Raw genomic sequence first — 13,420 nt, 5'->3', positions numbered from 1 at the left:
CTTTATACTGCCTTTACAAACACCAATAATTAGTATACTTGCTGGAAACACATTAAAGAGAATGCACAGCGTTTGATGGTCTGATGGAGTACTTTTTTGAAGTCGTAACTCAAACTTAAGTAATTGAAGGCAATGGATGACATATGCTTGGTAATGGTGTAAGTAGTGTATTCGCCATACCATTTACACAGGATTGACAAACACTTTGGAAACAGTCTGTCAGTTTGTTTTTGCTTGATCAGTAGAATTTAAAATAATAAACCCTTGAGTCCTTTTTTTCTGTTCAAGCCCAGTGGTCGAACTTGCTGCTCTGCTGCTGTTGTGGGCCTCTCTGGCCAGAGTGTCCACATGGTACCATGGAGCTGTTTTATTATCGCCAAGGGAGGCCGCCTGGGCCCGAAACGCTGAAAGGCCAGAAGCAGTTAAACTTCCTGTATTGTTGTTTGGGCCCCGACCAGGCTCCACTTCAAAAAGTGCAGCCGCCTGCCAAGCACAACAAGAGACACGGCCGCAATAAAGAGTGCGCGGCCTACTGCAAACGCTTACCTGCGGGGAAAAATGGGGTCTCACACGGCTTTTTTTTCTGTTGGTGAAAAAACGATATGCACAATCACGTGGTAATTTACCTCTTCAAAGACCAGGCAGACAGCTTGGCATAGAAAGCTGCAAGCATAGACGTAAAATGAGTTCTTTTATTTGGTTTAAATATAGTTCCATGTGTGCTGCGTTGGCAGGCTGTTGTACAATATTGAGACTGTATCCCGATATCACTGCCTCAAGTGTCTCCCCCTTCTCCCCTGCCCTGTGCTCCCTCTCTGTCATTGTTGTTGTCCTTGTTTTCTTGTTGTTGTTGTTGTTGTTGCCATGGTCCATGTTATGGGGAGGACCTACATTCGAGGAACACCCTAGCCAGCCACAAGGGACTGCTTTAACAGGGATACACATAGCGCCTAAACAATGCATGGCCACATGACCAGAGAGCTTGGCTGCATTTCAGAGTGTTGGAGTGTGAAGAGCGAGAGTGTGCTGGTAAGAGGGAGAGGGATGAGGGTGTGTGGAGGAGCAGGAGGACTGTGGGTGTGTGGAGGGGCAGGAGGACTGTGGGTGTGTGGAGGGGCAGGAGGACTGTGTGTGTGTGTGTGTGTGTGTGTGTGTGTGTGGGAGAGAGAGAGAGAGAGAGAGAGTAAGAGAGAGCACTGCGGACATCTTGGCTATTGAGCCCTTTGGAGTAGTAAAGCTGACCTTTCCTGTTATGGAAATGCGTAGAGGAGTGGAGTGGGGAGCGGTGGCCACTACCTGGGCCTAAAAAAGCCTGCACTCTCTCACAATCGCACTCGACTGTTTTAATGGCCCCTTCCTGCCCAGCTTTTGTTTTTGTTTGCCAGAACCTTTTCCTAGACTGTTACATCTTGCCAGACAAGAAATAAATGCCCATTGTTTACACACAATCAAGTCAAGCAATAGGGATTTTATGTCCATGATATTATAACAATGTCTTGTGACACTTCTAAAAATGGGATATTGCCAGTGATGCTATGCTATTGTAAACATTTTGCATTTTCAGCTAGAATGTTTACCAAGACTAGAATTATACACTTTTATGATAGTGCGACTATTGGTCCGTATTTCATCCAGACAGTCTGGTTTTCTAGTCCTCTATCTACAGTAGACAGCTGTTGTGTTGTGTGTTCTCCTGTTAAGCCATTTTTTCTCCTCTACAACATCTCCCATACAGCTCAACTCATAATGCCACCATGTGGCAATGATGACTATTTTGCACTCGATTAGTGGGTTAAATCAGAGTATATTGGAGAAATGTATCGTTTTTGCCGATTTCTTCTCCCTTTTGGACCAAAGTGTCTTTTCAGGGTCATGCCATTGGTCAACCTATCAGTACTTGACTGAACCTAACTTAATCGTAATTGTAGTATTTATTCACGCACACACACACACACACACACACACACACGAGCTCAGTGTTCCTTACAGAACTGAGCTGTGTCCCAATCACTTCACATAAGTTTCAGCACGTTTCAGAGTTTTCATTTTGCAGAAGTTGGCATGTCTCCGCCCTGTCAGCAAGGTTAGACGTTAATGAGGGTAAATAAAGTGTACACACTTTGGACCTGTAGAATGAAAGCAGGGGCCGTGCTGACACTCTCACACGCTGTTTGAGTTTAGGGCAGAGTCCTCCCAAAACAGCCGTCCCCGTGTGTGCCTGTGTGTGTGTGTGTGTGTGTGTGTGTTAGTGTGTGTGCGTATGTCAAAATGTCAACATAACACAGAGGTGTTGCGCGGCCTTTCCCCCCAAAAGGCCCAGGTTTTCCACATGATGTGATTCCGCACGCAATCCAGCGCCTCTACCGACATGACCCAAAACAAACACTGGGCCTTATTAAACAAAACAAATGACCCCATTTTGGACACAAAGGTTGTGAGATGTCAAGCACACATACTGCACAGAGATCAGAAATCTGTGTGCTCCGGCATGTTTAGAGGTTAATTATCCCGAAGCCAAGCAAGAAAGCCAGTGGGATTATTTGAACTCCTTTGTGAATTAGTTTGCTGTTCTCCCATAGTTAAAAAAATCCCACTCCAGTGTTTGTGTGTCAAAATAAGTGCAGAGAGCCATAAACTTCAGTCATGATGAATGTGAGCAATTGACTTAAGTCACAGTCATTGAGTCACAGTAATCAGCCACCCCTCTAATCCACTTGGCAAGCATTGGATCTCATTATTTAGCATTCAACTTAATTTTGCTTTATTTAGGATTAATGTGGCCTAGTTGGAGAGTCAGCAAATTTGAGGCCCATTATTCTGAAAAAAAGAAAAGATTTTACATGATTGAGCTCCAAATAGCATATTAAGTCTAGTATAGTATGAGAGCCAGACATATTGTTTTTAACAGTGTACATTATAATTTTGGGAGAAGGTGCGTGAGCTTTGAGTAACAGGGGGAAAACATCAAGCCTAGCAGTAATTTATTTTGTGACCGCTACATTCATTTCCAGTAGTTCATCATGTGGGTTGGTGTCGTGTAAGATGTTATGCCAAGGCGTAGCGTGTTGGCGTGGAAAAATCCTCCATTTGGCACAACCATTTCAAAACGCAGAACCGAAGGAAAGTTCACACCAGTGTAGGAGCGCTGAAACACATAGCACAACTCTGAGAGAGAATTCCTCTCTGGCCGCAGTCCTTGGCGCGAGGGACACAAAATCGCCCTTCCCCAAATTTGGCAGCGGGGGCAGCCGGTCACAGTGTTAGTGTCGTCCACGGAGGTCATGGCGTCTCCGCTCCCCTGTACCCGTATCCCTGCTTAGTCCAGGGGATAAGCACTGAAGATGGCCTTTTAGCATGGGGGTGAGGGTGGGGTGGGTTGGGGGGTGGGGGCTTTTTATAGCAAGTGCCTCAGAGCAGCTCTGAATTTCTTGCAGATGGTTGGATAAGCATCAAACACTGCTCAAAGATCAGAATAAGTCTCTTGCACAGAATGAAGAGGGTGTGTGTGTGCATGTGTGTGTGTGTGTGTGTGTGTGTGTGTAAGTGTGGTGTGTGTTGTGTGTTTGTGTGTGTATGTCTATATGCTAGTGTGTGTGTTTGTGAGTCAATCTGTGTGTGTGTGTGTGTGTCAATCTGTGTGTGCGTGTGTGTATCAGGGATTGTTTATGGCTGTAAGAAACCCTGGCTCTCTCTGTCCACAGTAAGCAGGGCTCGGCTTGAGTAGGGTGGAGTAAGGGAGTGAGGTGTGTGTGTGTGTGGGGGGGGGTTAAGCAGGCTTCTTTATTATTGTCAGAGTCATTTACAACATTCTCTCATTTCAGCACAGGCAGGCAAGCAGCTGCCATTTGCCTGGGTTATTAAATCTCACCAGGGTCCTGCCAACCCGCCCGCCTGCGTTCCTTGGCACCTGACAACCTCTCCCACATGTGCAGGGCATGTGTGTCTATTGTTTTTTTTTCTGTTCATTTGCGGAGTCTTGTGGAGTCCATCCTGAGAGTTCAAGGATCCTTGGAAGGATGCATAAGCCTCGGCTCTGTCCTCTTGGAGAGAGAATAAAAGTAAGCACATCGTAACACACACTGACTGCCACAGTGTTCTCAACCAAGGTCGTAACCAGGCGCAGATGGCTAGGGCTAATGCTGGCTATCACGGACAGGATCACATATTGTCTTCCTTGAAGACGAGGGCGCTTGTTGTGCCATTTTAAAGGGCCCATCTGCTCTTGGTTGTGTTGGCCCAGTTCAACTCGGCACTTCATATATTTCTTTCCTTACTTTCCTCCTGATAGATTGGAGCCCTCTGAGGCTCTCATGTTTTTTTCTGTTTCGTATTATCGGCTTTGTTTAGCCTGTGGGATGAGTGTTGTTGTGTTAACTAGTAAAGGCTAAAATGCATACCAGTCAGCTAGTTGAAGGCTTTTGGGTCTCACTAGTTAACTAGTGACAGCCAAAAATGTGCACATGTTTACTAGTGAAGGCAAAACTCCTCACTAGTTAACTAGTTGGAATAGGTCAGTGTCACTAGTTAACTAGTGAACCATAAATGGCTTACTAGCTAGCTAAGTGATGGCAGCAGACTCACTAGTTAACTAGTTGATGCATCCTTTGTCCAAACTAGTTAACTAGTGAGGTCATAAATGTATACTAGTAAACTAGTTCAAGCCTAAATTCACACTAGTCAGTTAGTGGCACAGAATTAAAATTAGGAGGTGGAGAACTCTGGAAATTGAGGCTTTCTATTGGCTCCCTATGTCCAAATAGACCATGACAACCAATCGCAGCGCAGAATTTCACAAAATCCCACCCACAACATTTGCATGTGGCACACAAGTTAACATTCTTGCCAAAGGAACTTTAACTAGTAAACTAGTGGCTTCAATGTGACACTTACATGTAAACTAGTGAAGGCACAACTGCTCACTAGTTAACTAGTGAAGACACAAATGCCCACTAGTTAACTAGTGAGGTCTAAAAAGTGTCACTAGTTTACAAGTGTGCACCAAAACACCCACTAGTGAACTAGTGATGGCAATTTCTATTCGACTAGTTAACTAGTGAGGTGCAAAAAGTGTCACTAGTTTACTAGTGTGCTCCAAAACGCCCACTAGTTAACTAGTGAAGGCCATTTCAGCCACACTAGTTACCTAGTGAGATGCCTAAATGGTCACTTGTTAACATGTAAAGGCAAAAATACCCTCTAGTTTAATAGTAAGGGTGTTGTGGGCCTTACTAGTTAACTAGTCAGGGGCGTAGATTTGCGTGGGGACCGAAGGACGTGTCCACACCAATGTCAAATTACAACTGAAATGTCCCCACCAATATTCAGGTTGAAATGGGGAAAAAAGCGCTCACATGCGCTACACAAAGAGTTAAATACTTTCTTACTTCAGTGCTGTGGATCATCTCGTACAGATTTTGTAATGTGCAGTAGCCTATAAGGGTAAATCGCACTGATTTGAAGTTACCTATAATAACTACCAGTGAGCCGCAGTCTCCTGCGCAGCATGAAGTGCGTCCAAATTCACCCCTTCTTCTCTGTTGAACTCCTCGAGAAGTAGGCTACTCATCACATGTGTCACATGAAAGAGCCTTTTCTCAGCTTTTAAATGGTGCTAGCTAGCCACTGTTTGCTGTGATAAACAGTTGGCGAGATAAATAACTTCAAGAGATTTAATAATTGTTCTCTGCGCCCATCTCCACATCCATTCGTCTCGGTGGAATATCGTAGGCCTACACACTCTTCACGCAACACATGACAAACCATAAATCAGAATAAACAGCAGACCTTACCGAACACAAAGGTGTAATGCATTCCCGTGTATAGTTAGCTGTTCCAGAGTAATCCAGTTTTGAAATAAATTATAGCAAAATTCAACATGGTCTTTCGGCTGCATTTCTTAAAACTGAGCTGTGCTTACATCGCCTAGATATCTGTAAATATTAGAATCAGAGAATATACAGGCAGCTCACGGGTAAGAGTTTGTCAATGTAGCCTTAATGATTTCTTTTCACAAAATGCTAAGCATGCATGTATTTAAGTTTCTTAAAACTGAGCTGTGCTTAAATGGGCATGATTTCATAACAGACCAAATAGAAAATAAATGTTAAATATAGCCTGTAGCCTGTATATTAAAATCAGATTATGTAGGCTACACAGTGTAGTTAGATCAAGTTGGACAGTAGCACATTTTAATCATGGATAGTAGTTGGACAGTAGCACATTTTAATCATTTTATATATCTATAGTGGCTGGTGAAAGAGTGAAGAGTTGAGTGTTTTTTTTTTCTTTTTTCGGGGGGGGGGGGGGGTTAGTGGGTAGTGTCCCCACCAAAGCTCAGACCAAACCTACGCCCTTGTAACTAGTGGCATGTATATTTTCTTCACTAGTTAACTAGTTACACCCAGAGCCATATAAAGGTAGAGTTGCACAATGGGTGTTCAAAATTCGTTAAGGTCACGTGGTTCATGTAAACTTCAAAAAGTTCCCAGAAGTGATTGACAATGGATTAGAATGCATTAAATAAGCTACTGTTCAATGAGAGACAGAGCCACGATTTTGGGTAGGCTAATTGACAGACAATAAATGCATTGATATACAATATTTATAACACAGTGTAATTATTGTGTAAACTGTGTAGTTATCCTACCATTACAACGATATTAAATTAAATTCCAGACCGCAGCCTGCTAAATATCGGAAGGTGACCTTTTTTTCTCCCTTTTATATATGTGTCACTTAATATTAAGAAGAGAACTTCTGACGGCAAATTTGAGGAAAAGTTGGTAAACCACCCTTCTTACCTAATTTGGGGGTGCTGATTCTGAATTCTGATTACCAAGCTCAATTCTGAGTTCTAAGCCACTTAATCAGCATTTTAACATAAAATAGCGATTTTATTTTGCTTATTTCTCCCTAAATTGGGTTGATTTCAAAAGTAATCACTAAAACCAAATAAAAGTGTTCTCTAAATACATGTTTGGCATTAAAGAAGCCATACTATAGTTTATCAACTTATTTAATGGGAACATGATTACAGTTAACATGTAACAAACTTGGAAATTCTAATCAAAACAAAACCATATTTTTACTGCTAACATAGTGAGTCACTCATGTGGTGTTTAATGCATTTCATCACAATAACAAATTGCACAGATAACCTTCAACTCAGAATATATCCTACAGAACATATGAACTTAGATAGCGGGAATAAGCCTAATGCAGAACTGCATCTACCATCAGCAACAACCGACAAGTAAAAAACATTTTACTTCTAGCAACACTGGATTTGGTATGTGTGCTTGCTAGAGCTTGATAATGTGGTCTTCTAATATGCCATTGAGCAGCATCACTTGTTGGTGGTAGAGCCTCCGATCCTCAACATCTAGAGAACAGAGTGGCTCTGGCATAGTTTTGTGACGATACCAAAATTATGACTTCGAAACAATACCTGCCATAAATATCTTGATACTCGATACTGAAACGATATCCAAATCCTAAAATATCTGGAAAAGAAAGGACGCAGGCCTCCTCTAAGTGTTTTGAGTCATTTGTGTTGAATTTGGTGCACTTTTGGTCAATTCTGGGTTTTAAACTTCCTACATAATTATTATTTTTGTAGTCAGTAAAATAGTAGTTTGTGTGTGATTAAGTCCTTTATTGTTTGTTATAGCTCATTTATATTGTGTAGTGTATTGGCAATAAATTACCTTTAAATAGCCAAAGTAGGCTAGATCAAGGTCAGTGTTCAAATTACTGCATGCAAATCACTTAATGCTATGCAGAAAAGGCCTAATCTTTAGACCATCTGATGTAGGCTACCCTAGGCCTTCCCGTGTTTATGGGATTTCTTTGACAGTTGCAAAGGGAAAACAAGTGAAGATAGTCTTCTTTGCTCCCAGTGTAATTTAATAAGTACGTTTCAACCACTCAGGTCTTAATCAGATAGGCCTACATTATCTGTTGCAATATCTGTGTGCATTCCTACATTAGGTCTATTTCTTTGATAGTTAACATAATTTGCTACCACATAACAAATACCAAATAACAATACAAAAGTTTCTTACAAACTTTCCTGCATACAGATGGGTGTCCTAAAGACGTAACTAGATCTTGAGCATCTATTACCAGTGTTGAATGAGCAGTTTTTGCAGTGATCACTACTGGACATTACACATTGCTAGACAGCACTTGAGTGAGGATAGACTTACTGTATTTCCACTTCACAAATAACCATTGCTATCTGCAATAGCTACAGTACAGGGACATTAATCAGTTCATAGCTGAGGATTTGTCCTAGGTCCACTTCCCTTTCAGCATCATATGCAGTAATGATGCACTGGAGAATGTTTCTTTTTGTTGCACTATAAAGGGTATCTTGTCTTCATTTTTGCAAGTAATGCAATCTCCATAGCACTCTTCAGCACTCCTCAAACATGCACACTCTTCCATTTTTTTTGCATGGCTGGAATTTGAATGATAGGAAAGAGAGAGTTTTAACTAGGCAAGCACAGTCGCCTTTAGTAAAACCAAAATGCAGTGTACAGTAAATCCTCTGTAAAGACTTACAGCTGTTCATAATAGTTAGTGACAAAGTACTTTCTACAGATAAAATTAGCAGTCACTTACTATTCTATCAATTTATTATCAAGGAATCTAAACGTCATACTGAATTTTAGCTATTATTTCAATTTATATGTTAATTTTAGCTTATTTTCATTTGCTACTTGAGGGTCATTGGGGTAATTCCTGTCCTGTCCTACAACATATCTGATACATAAAGAGTATATTAATGCCTTATTTTTTGCGATTCCTATGATATCTAATGGCAAAACCAAAAAGTATGTGAATTATGCTAATTAGCAAGCTTAAAACTCAAAATTGAGCTTGGTAAACAAAATATTTGAATTCAGCACCCTCAAATTGTGTGAAATATCCCCTTTACCGACTTTTCCTCAAATTTGGCAACAGGACTTTTTCTGAACGTTTGTTATCTGCTCTCCCTCTAATAAGTAGGCTGGTTTACCAAAATGACAAACAGTTGAATTTCTGAATAAAAATAATTTTGGTGCAGTTTTGACATCTTAAACGTGTAACCCCACATAAGCGCACAAACATAACGTGATTGCAGGGAGGGGATGTCCTATTTTGGAATTTTACCGGATACAACGAACACTATTTTTTGATTGGATGTCGGTGGCTATTTATGTTTTTGATTTTGCTGGTGAGTGGTGGGCTAGTTCTGAACCCTGCGAGATATCCTTTCGTATCCCTGCGCGTCCTATGCAGATACCTTGACATCCCTAGTAATATTTCTGCGTGAGAAATGCAAGGTGTGGCATGTGAGCGTGTAAACTTGTTGAATTGCGTGAGACTTGAGAACCCTGTTTACGTTACTGTAAGGAAATTATTATTATCATTGTATAACCATTTGTGTAAGCAGAAATATGGTTGTGCTGATTTCTAAGAACAGAGAGTTCAAGTTAAATGTTGTTGTGCTGAGTTCTAAGAACAGAGAGTACTTAAGTGTGCACCCAGACAGACAGGTACTGCACCCTGTCTGTGTGTGTGTGTGTGGGTGAGATAAGAGTATGTCCAGGGCTTAATTTGAGCCGGAACACGCTGGAACATGTTCCGGCTCCTCCGACGTTGGATCCGGAACCTTTTTTTTAGATCCGTCAACTCTTAAAGGAGAATTCCGGTGTGATATTGACCTAAAGTGTAATGAAACATGATACCGAGTATGAACGTACAGTATGTCTCATAGCCCATCTCGGCTTGTCCCCTGTTAGGTATGGCTTTTGCTGAATACAGACCTGTGTGCACCTTGCTCTGCGTGTCATGCATTTATTGAACATACATCGTAACATGGTGTCAGAAGTCAGTGAACTCATGCTTTTATTCGTGTTATAGAGTTAGTCTGTGTGAAATTATGTCAGAAACCGATAGAAACAGAGGTGTGGATGCACAAGCTGCGCTATGCCAGCCGGCTGCGGTACCGAGCATGGCCGCCAACATTCCATCACCATCACCTATGAGCTTCGCAGGTGACTGGAGTTCTAACTGGGACGTATTCAGGGCTGAGTATGAGGACTATATTTTGGTCACGGGGCTGGCAGACAGACAACAACGTGCAGGCTGCAATGCTGCGAACCGTGATGGGAAGTGAATGCAGGCACATTTATTGTCACAACCTGAATCTAACCGAAGCAGAACGAAATCCTAAAGCAACACTGGATGCGTTGGAACGATACTTCAAGCCCGCCAAAAATGTGATTTACGAGAGATTTTCGTACGTTGCTGACGGAGAATCTATTGACAACTTTGTCACAAAGTTGAGGGAGAAAGCTAGCCTAGAAATCTAGACGCGCCCTAATTTGCTGCCAGGGCTAGTCTAGCAACTCTCCGTTGGCTTGTGAGCTCCAGAAATCGAAACTTAATCAGGCCTATGAAATTGTGTATAGAGTCGTTAGGTGGACTTAACATAATGATTGATGGCAGAGTTGCAACGGTTTGGCTTGAATTCCCTGCTACTTGAAAACAAATAAGATGGATGTTGCTGCTGGCGAACAGTGTGACACGAGGTAAGCTTTTATTAAGTTGGCAAACGTTTGAACTAGCTAACTAGCTCCGCATGGGACTCATAGCGCTGCCGCTGTCCTATTGCGTGCAGAGGGAATTTGAAAGACAACTGATTATCCCGCCCCTCGGACTGAGCACTGCGAACGGTGAGTGCCCAGACCCTACATTTTAATGTGGGTCTGGCTCGTCAGGCTAGGAGAAAGCAGCTACGTGTGAGTATGGAGAGTTGAAGGACGAAATGATCCGAGATAAAATTATCCTGGGCATTACAGACGAAAGTACACGGCGCATGCTGCTAAGAGAAAAGACTCTAACATTAGTCAGTGCAATTGAAATGTGCCGCGCAGCTGAACAGACTAATATGCGCATGAAAATAATGGAGTGCACTCCTCAAGCTGAGTCTGTACACGCGGTTGCTAGGCAACGATTCAGACCACACCAATCGAGGCAGAGCTATTCACCCCAAGCCACAGACTCTAGTTCTAGCCAATGCAAATACTGTGGTAATGCACACTCAAAGGGCAAACAACACTGCCCAGCGTTTGGTAAGTCCTGCAAGTTATGTGGAATGCAAAATCATTTTGCAAAGGTTCTTGAAAAGTAAAAAGACTGACAGTAAGCTGAACTGTGTGGACAATTTGTCTGATTCAGAGACAAACAATGATGGTGACTTATACATGCATGAGTCTATTGGAGCTGTGCAAGTGAAAGGGAAGAAATGGTTTGTCACATTGAAAATTAATAGCAAGTCACAGCAATGCCAGCTGGATTCGGGCGCTACTTGTGATGTCATGAGCTACAATGACAAGATGAGATTGGCACCCAACACACCACTGCTGTCCAGCAGTACCAGACTAAAGCTGTATTCTGGTGACCTGTTGAGCTCAATGGGCATTTTTGAGACCGAGTGTGTGGTTAAGGGTAGACCACACCAACTGGCATTTGAAGTAGTCAAAACAAATCAAAAGCCTTTGCTCTCTGGCTCAAGCTGTGAACGCCTTGGACTCATCAAGTTCATGGTCCCAGCAGATGTGCATGTAGTTGAGCTCACCCATCCTAGAGCATTGACTAAAGAGCAATTGATTCTCAAATATGAGGACGTTTTCAACTCACCTGTAGACTCTGTGCCAGGGGAGGTTCACTTTGAGTTAGACCCGGCCATAGCTCCCATTCAGTGTGCCCCCCGCAATGTTCCTATCACAATGAAAGCAGATGTCAAGGCTTTGCTGGATGAATACCAGGCTGATGGGCACATCACGGATGTCACTGACCCAACCGAATGGATCAGCAATATGGTTGTCGTAAAAAAGCCTGACAAATTGAGAATATGTTTGGACCCGAAATATTTGAATAAAGCCCTGAAACACTCACATTACATTATGCCCACCCTTGAGAATGTCTTATACAAACTGCCAAAAGCAAGAGTCTTCTCCTTAGTGGATGCCAGGCATGCTGGACGAGGTGAGCAGCCTCAAGAGAGACGAGGTGAGCAGCCTCAAGACCACCTTCTGCACGCCCTGGCTCAAGTTGCCTTTTGGGGTATCTGTGGCCCCTGAGGTCTATCAACGCAAGCAACATGAGCTCCTTGCTGGGCTAAAAGGGACTGAGCCTATTGCAGATGACATCTTGGTCGTGGGTTGCAGAGACACTGATGAAATGGCAGAGCGGGACCACGACAGCAACCTGCAGGCACTGATGGAGCGCTGCAGAGAGACGTGAGGCAGTTCAAAAAATACAGTTCAAAGTGGCGGAAGTCCGTTTCCATGGGCACATTCTATCAGCTGCAGGGTTAAAGCCCGACCCAGATAAGGTGAAGGCCATTATTGACATGCCTAACCCTTCAGACGCTAAAGGTGTACAGCGTCTTGTAGGTTTTGCTAACTATCTGGCAAAGTTCATGCCACACCTGTCAGGTGTCTGTGAGCCGTTGCGCCGCTTGCTGGACAAAGACACACCATGGCATGATGCAGCAGTGTCTGAGCTGAAATCACTGGCCACATCTATGCCCGTGCTACGCTATTATGACGTCACTCGTCTTGTCACTGTGCAAAGTGACTCCAGCCAGAGTGGCCTCGGGTGCTGCCTCATGCAAGAAGGCCAACCTGTCGCATTTGCATCTCAAGCACTCACTCCTACAGAGAGAAACTATGCACAGATCGAGAAAGAGTGCCTCAGCATCACTGGGCTGAAAGGGGACTTGTGGACTAAACTGCTGGCGAAGCATCATCACCTGCCTGCGGACTTATTGAGTGTTTTTCTGTTTGTCTTTATCTTTGTCTGCATGAGCGCTGAGTCCGTTTGTTTTATGTTTTATGTCTGGTCTTGTTCTGTAAGCCTATTGTCTTTGTAAAGACAGGCTTGCTTTACTGTCACTGTCTATTTGTCTGTCTGTTTATTTGTGTAGCCTATGTCTTGGTGTGATGTTACAGGTACGCTGGCGATTACGCCGCTCTGTCCGGCACCTGTCTTGTGTCTTTTGTTATTTTGTAAATTGTTTGTCTTGATGTCACGGGTACGCTGGCGACTATGCCTTGTATAGTTTACTAGCTAGAGTTCCTTTGGCCAGCATGTTAACTTGTGTGCCACATGCAAATGTTGTGGGTGGGATTTTGTGAAATTCTGCACTGTGATTGGTTGTCATGTTCTATTTGGTCATAGGGAGCCAATAGAAAGCCTCAATTTCCAGAATTCTCCGCCTCCTAATTTGAATTCTGCGCCACTAGTTGACTAGTGTGAATTTTCACTAGTTAACTAGTTTGGACAAATGATGCATCAACTAGTTCACTAGTGAGCCTACTGCCATCACCTAGCTAGCTAGTAAGCCATTTACTCGGTGAGTTGC

This window comes from Alosa sapidissima, chromosome 12 (genome assembly GCF_018492685.1).
Source record: "Alosa sapidissima isolate fAloSap1 chromosome 12, fAloSap1.pri, whole genome shotgun sequence".
Lineage (NCBI taxonomy): Eukaryota > Metazoa > Chordata > Actinopteri > Clupeiformes > Clupeidae > Alosa > Alosa sapidissima.
The sequence above is the reverse complement of the archived record's forward strand: the minus strand, read 5'-3'. Positions refer to the sequence as shown.